Source organism: Polyodon spathula, chromosome 7 (genome assembly GCF_017654505.1).
Source record: "Polyodon spathula isolate WHYD16114869_AA chromosome 7, ASM1765450v1, whole genome shotgun sequence".
Taxonomy (NCBI): Eukaryota; Metazoa; Chordata; class Actinopteri; order Acipenseriformes; family Polyodontidae; genus Polyodon; species Polyodon spathula.
The window spans coordinates 33,091,373-33,098,703 of record NC_054540.1 but is presented as its reverse complement, the minus strand read 5'-3'; positions in this window follow the sequence as shown (position 1 = coordinate 33,098,703).

Genomic DNA, 7,331 nt, shown 5'->3' with positions numbered 1-7,331 from the left:
GTAAACTAAATCTGGCTTGCATCACACCTGACAGTCATAAAAGGTTATTGTGCAGGTTGTGACACATAGATGGGAGCTATTGTACATCAAGGTCATTACATTAGGTCTATAAACAAAAATGCTGACCCCCATTCCTTAATTGTAAGACCTAGTACCTTACAAATTAACCCTTGCCGTACACACAGGAATCAAAAATGAAAAACGTCTAACAGCAGCAAGAGTAGCAATAATCGATATCTGTGACAAAGAGCAGGTCTTAAAAGGAAGAGCTTAATTTTGCATTTTGGCAAACAGCTTAACACCATGCCCACAATCGTTGTTTGTATTTGTATGTTTCTTTGGACTTTTGTTAAAATATACAACCAAAAATGTATTTATCGTTTTTACTTAGTTTTATTTGCTGTTTTTCATTCCTATTTCTTAGTTGCAAAGTTATGTATTCTGCACTGCTATTAGGAATTTAGACCCCTGTGGTTGAGAAGAGGTTAAAAGCTCTGTAAAAAAAAAAAACTTCTTCACTTGTGCCCAGGGGTTCACGACAATTCATCCCTGACAATTCGTCCCCATGACAGTTCGCTAGTTGCCCAGCAATGCTCTAGAGGCCGTTCAGATACGTTGTCATTGTCTAACAGAATCCAGCTGGGCAGCTTCAGAGGTAGTTAGTAATTCAAAGATACCAGATCCCTGGAGTGCTCTGTAAGGGACGTTATTAGTCTTCAAAAGAAACAAAGATGCCTTTTGTGTGTTTCATTAAAACACCACACAGCAGTCATTAAACCTGTTGACAGACGATCACTGGCATCCCACTTTCTGGAATCAGGGAGGTGACATTTACAGGTACAGTGCACCACAGCTGCCTAATAACAGGCCGTTCACATTTCTATTCTACATAGTTAATTAACGTGCAATTTCCATTAATAAAAAACACACACACACACAGTCTTTTTGGGAATGTTTTCAATAGAGTATTGTGGTTGAAGATCTGCTGCACATATTCTGTAAAAAGCAAGTAAACAAACACTAGATCCTCTGAGTAAGAGAAGGGAGGGGGGCAGTGATAATTAAGTTAATGTTACAGGGTGGACACTGGGCACGAACTGGCGACCTTGCATACCGCAAGTGAGCATCTTAACCACTATGCAGAAGAGCCAGGGCTGTCTGCTTTTTACCCCCTGTGACCTCGGCAATCTTTAGTGAATGTTTACTAAACCAGTCACTAATTAGATGGGTGCCAGTGCACTGGTTATAAAGGGTCCCCTTTCTTACATTTTTGTTCCTGACTTGATCTTGATCCTGACACAGATTCAGAAGATACTACAATGTGGTGTGTCCTGCTTTAGATTTATCACAGCTTCTAAACTTTAGTTCATTAAATTATGGTAGCTCACTTCGGACTGTAAAGCTGAGGGAACACTAAGCCAATGTGTGACTTGGAACTTGGTTTCAGGAGACAAGGTTTCAGGCCACTGCATGGCACACCAGGGGAGACTTGGGGTTTGATAGAGCAAAGTCCCTCAACCTAGGTCTCTAGGAAATAGGTTTCAAACCACTGTTTCTGAAAGAGTGGGCTTATATTCCCTCAGCTTAACTCGCCTAAGGAAAATATTTTGTTTGCTTTTGTAGGATTGTGCGTTGTATTGATAGAATTCACTACGTTGATGGTTTATCCTGCTCTATACTATACTGTAATGTTAATTGTAGCTTTATAGTTCAACTTGTTATACAGTGAGAATGTTCCTGCAAAGAGGAGATTTAGCTACAAAAAGAGGCAGGAAATTAGTAAAAAAAAAAAAAAAAAAAAAAATTTAAAAGATCTTTGTTTTTTAATCAAATCTGAAATGTCCTAAAGTGCCTTTGTGACAGGAGGGGAGGAGGAGAGGAGGAGGAGGGGGAGGGGGAATGTGAGGAGGTATATTGAAACCATTATGGTCATATAAAGCATTGTAAAAAATCTGGCTAACCATTTTAGAGCATAATAAATACATGGTATTATATAGATTACCATGGTAAACTTTTAATGAAGGACAGACGTTGTGTATATAGGGTTATTGGGTGCAGTATATAAAGGATTCATCAGTGCAGTAGCCCTGGCAGCGTCTCGTTCATTTCAGTCTCCTGCAGGTAGGCTATCATCACCTCTGTAAGCACTTGATGAATAACCACTCAGGAATTTATATGAACTCCTAAGCACTGGAACAGCAGCAGGAAACTTATTAGCACCATAAATAACTAAGAGCCGGCTATTACCACTGTCAGGGGCTCAGTGCAGTGAGGCAGTGTAAACGGTTCTTGTTCAGCTGGCCGTTTACAAAGTCAACAATCATCTATCTCCTCAGCGCAGGAACAAGAGCTTTTAAAGTTGCAGTGCGCCTATCCCCCTTCCTTTCACATGCATTGTGCATTGCAAAAACTGCCAAACATGCAAATGACATAAAACCAAGGCCAAAGCAAAAGTACTGATATTAACATTACAGATATCTAAAAGACCACTACCCCCACCCCAACCCAAATAATCTCATGTGTACCTCTACTATTTCACTACTGCTGCAGTATAGTATTAATATTTGAACAGTGCATACATTACACAAAATTAGTTGGGTCAAGACCCTGTTCAGTATAACAGATTGTTTTAACCAATCGTAATCTGTGCCATACTGAGGAGCATGGTTTAGTCTGTGGTTTATGTTTTTAATACTCCAGTTTCATCACATTACAACCCTTTGAATCAGACGGTTGTAAATGTTTTACAGAACTGTTTGTTTTTTTAATGACGTTTCATATTGATGACATGGTTTGGATCAGGGGTTAATTTGTGGGGCTTAGTTTTCCAATTATGAAAAGTATGATTTGTATTTGTTGTTACAAAAAAGAACTCTATATACATAACACATACACTAATAAAAAAGACAAAAGTGTACTGTAACAAAATACCGTAGGATACTCTATCCATGAGTATGAAAATTACTAGTTTTTTTACAAACGCCAAAGCACCAAAAAAGTATCACTCTTAACAAGTGTCGTCGCTCCTGTTCATCAGATTAGTCGGCCCACCGCTGGTATTGTTAAAACCTGAATGTTAAAACACAGCTACGCAAAGGTGGGCATGCAGCTACCAACACCAAGAATAAGGCAAGAACCCCCCCCTCGATCCACATACAGATGAGAACTTGAAACATATATGGGAGCTGATGTAACTCAAGGGCAGTACGTTTGGTCTAGAAACAAAAATGCTATCCCTTTCTTTTTTTCTAGGATCCTGTAAGCCTGGTTAGGATAATGGATCAGTTCACACTAGCGGGGTTCGAATTAGGGAAAGTTTACTGTACCTCAATAGGCAACACTTTTTGCACGATATATGTAAGTGAGCCTACACAATTGTATCAGAAAAGGGCTAGGATTCGGTTCAGAGTTAGGGTTAGGGTTAGGGTTATATCATGCAATTACTCATTGAGGACACTATAACTAACATTGTAATTCTGTAATTACAGGTGCACTCCACTTATAAAGTCTCGAAGGGACAATGGAAATCACTACTTTATAAACAAAGTACTTAGTAAACACATTCAAAATGCTGTTTGTAACTGTGAACATAAGCACCTTAAATATAAGCAATACAAGAAAGCTTAACTGCCAAACAAAACAATAGTAAGTGTAATACGTACAATATACAATATAATAAGTAGTACCATTTTACACATTTATATTTTCGCTACATGTAATTCAATTTGTATACGCTATAAGTTTAAACTGTACAACGGCTGTGCCCACAAAAACATAGAAGAATAAAAGTAAACAGCAGCTGTTTCTCCTGCTTGACGTCACAAATACGGCTGTGGCTGCCATTTACTGTCCTGGATGTACCTTATTTGCTCAAAATATCCGCCTGTGGAACAGGAAAATTGTACGTATTAAACAGTACTGTATATATTAAGCTTCATATTATTGTGGAACAGGAAAAGTACGTTTTAAACAGCATATACGTTATAAAGTCAGTTTTAGGGTTAGAGTACAGTATAAAATCCATGATATTTTGCAGGGCCTTCTCAATACGTTATAAACAGTTGTTCAAACAGGATCCGTTATAAGTGGCATGCACTTGTAGTAAGGTAAATGTACTATGTAAATACATAGTAATTAGAGACACTTCATGGAAGGTGTTGCCACATTTTCTTACCTTTTCATAGCACTAGCGATTCGGACCTCCTTGTCTTCTCTTGAAGATCAAGGTATCGTATTTGCTTATTCATAATTGAAGTATAGAAATACAGACAGATACTAAGCACAGCGCAAAGATCCTGCTGCTGCTTCCTGGTACTACATCACTTCCTGCTCTGTACTTCAAGCTCACTCCAGTGGTCTGGCTTCAATGAGACAAGGAAGCAGTGGCAGGGGCGGCAAAAGTTTCACTCCTGGTCTTTGTTCCAACCTTGTCCTTGTACCAATTAAACCTCCATCCAGACCCTGAAGTTGTTCATTATCAATCAATCAATCAATCAATCAATCTTTATTTAATATAGCACCTTTTATAGTGGACCACCTTCACAAAGTGCTTTACAAGAAGCAGTAACAACAAGAAAATCCTTAATACTTTAATACAGGGAATACATGATATACAGTTATAAAAAAAAAAAGCAAATTACATTAAATACAGTGGAAAGTGCATAATACATAGATATCAGGCTTAAAGAGCATGGAAAGCAAAAGAGAACAGGTGGGTCTTGAGGGTTGATTTAAATCGAGCGACGGTGAGCATCACGCACCAAAGCTGGGAGAGAATTCTTCAAGAAGTACCCCAAGGTTTTGTACTGTGGGGGAAGGTAGCAGCAGACAGTTTCCAAGGTTCAGGGCAGCTGTATTTGGATTCTTAAGTTGAGTTTTAGATCCTACTAGAAGGAGTTCAGATTTGCTCTTGTTCAGCTGAAGAAAATTGGCAGACATCCAGGCCTCAATGTCTTGAATGCAGTCAAGAGCCGGATCATGGCAGATCATTTCAGTTTTAATTGTACTAATATTCGCAAATATGAATTAATAAAAAAAATAATAATAATAAAAAAAAAGAGTGATTCTCAGCACAATAAGTAGCATACTTTTTATATTCGCTTTACTGTTTTTAGTTTTATTTTATTTTATTTTTATTTTTTTCTCTTTAAAGTATTCGTTAGAATCCTAAGTGCCAGGACTTTTCCTCATTCCATTTAAACCATATGACTTTGAAAAGTCACATTATCTCATGATTTGAATGGAATGAGCCAGGCAAAAGCAAATTTAGATGCAAATGGTAAGATTTACATTTTGGATACAATAAAAGCCCAGAACCACACAGAATGAGTGCTAATATTTGTCCTGGATGTGTGAAGTCATCAGTCCTCGCTGGGGAATCCAGAGGGAGCGTCGCATTGGCTCTGGCGCTCCTGTGGGTTAGGGAGGCAAAACCAGCAGGGACTGCCTCCTCATTGCGCTACAGTGGACCATGCTGGCCAGGCTCATGGCAGACACCTGCAGGGCTGGTCTTTGTCCTCCAGAGGCTTGTAGCTCACTGACATCCACTCTCGAGTTCATGGGTGTAGAAGAGGAAGCTGGCTTGGATGTGGGATCAGAGGAGGCCCCCTGAACCTTCAGTTGTCCTGTGCGGGGTATTGCTGCAGTGGGTGGGGAGGGGGGGCAAATAATTGGGCACATTTGCAGCTATGTAAATAAAGCCAATGTGGCACAATATTAAAAGCAATGACCTCAATCATGCTAACCAATCCTTCTCAGATGACAGTTAAACTATACTCACACAAAATTGACACATTGCATCGTCTTACCATAAATAATCTTCAATAAACAAATACAGGGTTTTGTGAACTGAATCTCTTGGAACCAGGGCCGGATTCTTTCAGAAATGTTGGCAAAATGTCACCTCGTTCTAACCACGAGACCCCCCCCCCCATGACCCCCTAAGCACTGGACCACTAATGTTCCTCCATCACCCCACCCCTTCTTTTTGACAAAAGGTTATGTTTGCAGACTCTGTGTACTTGGCTTTTTCTGTGCAAACAGACTGTGTCTGAAATACTGCGACACTAATAGCGATATAAGAAACAGTGTGATAATAGGTGACAATATTGTGAAACTTTCTCATATTATTATATTGTACTTTAATGATTCATATTAATACTACTACTACTACTACTACTAATAATAATAATAATAATAATAATAATAATAATAATAATAATAATAATAATAATAATAATAATGAAAAAAAAAAGCTACAAATTGTTCTAAATTAATTACAAATACAAAACAGAAAATAATGGATTGCATAAGTATTAACCCACTTGAGTACATATTTGATGCAACTTTGGCAGCAATTACAACCATGGCTGTACAGCTATTTGGATAAGTCTTTACCAGCTTTGCACATTTGGACACTGCAATTTTTGCCCATTCTTCTTTGCAAAATTGCTCAAGCTCAGTTAAGTTGGATGGGGACCTTTGGTGAACAGCAATTTTCAACTCTTTCCACATATTCTCAATTGGATTTAGGTCTGAGCTTTGACTGGGCCACTCCAGGACATTGATTTTTTTGTTTTTAAGCCACTCCAGTGTGGCTTTGGCTGTATGTTTGGGGTCATTGTCCTGCTGGAAGATGAATCTTTTCCCAAGTCCCAGGTCTCTTGCAGACTTCAGCAGGTTTTCCTCCAGGATTTTTCTGTACTTTGCTGCATCCATTTTTCCCTCTATCTTCACAAGCTTTCTAGGCCCTGACCCAGAGAAGCATCCCCATAACATGATGCTGCCACCACCATGCTTCACAGTAGGGATGGTGTTCTCAGGATGATGTGTAGTGTTAGGCTTTGGCCAAGCATAGCGCTTAGCGTTGAGGCCAAAAAGCTCTATTTTGATCTCATCAGACCATAGAATCTTCTTCCACTTGCAGGGCAGAATGCCATGTCCGCATTGCCTGGGGATGCCTGCCTCGCACCGCCCAAGGAGGCTACTTCCGCATCGCCTGGAGCTGCCTGTTGCTCTGCATCGCCTGGGACGGCTTCTCTCTCTCTTTTATCCCCAAGGGTCGCAGAGGGTCTCGCTTCACCTGGGGTTGCCTGTCTTTCCTCTGCTTCACCTGGGGTCGCCGAGGATTCCGCTTCGCCTGGGGTCGCCGAGGGTCACGCTTCGCCTGGGGTTGCCAGCCGCTCAGCATCGCCTGGGGTTGCCAGCCGATCAGCATCGCCTGGGGTTGCCAGCCCCTCAGCATCGCCTGGGGTTGCCAGCCGCTCCGCATTGCCGGGGGCTGCCTGTTGCTCCGCATTGCAGCAGGAAGTACTGTGGCCGGAGTCCCACCA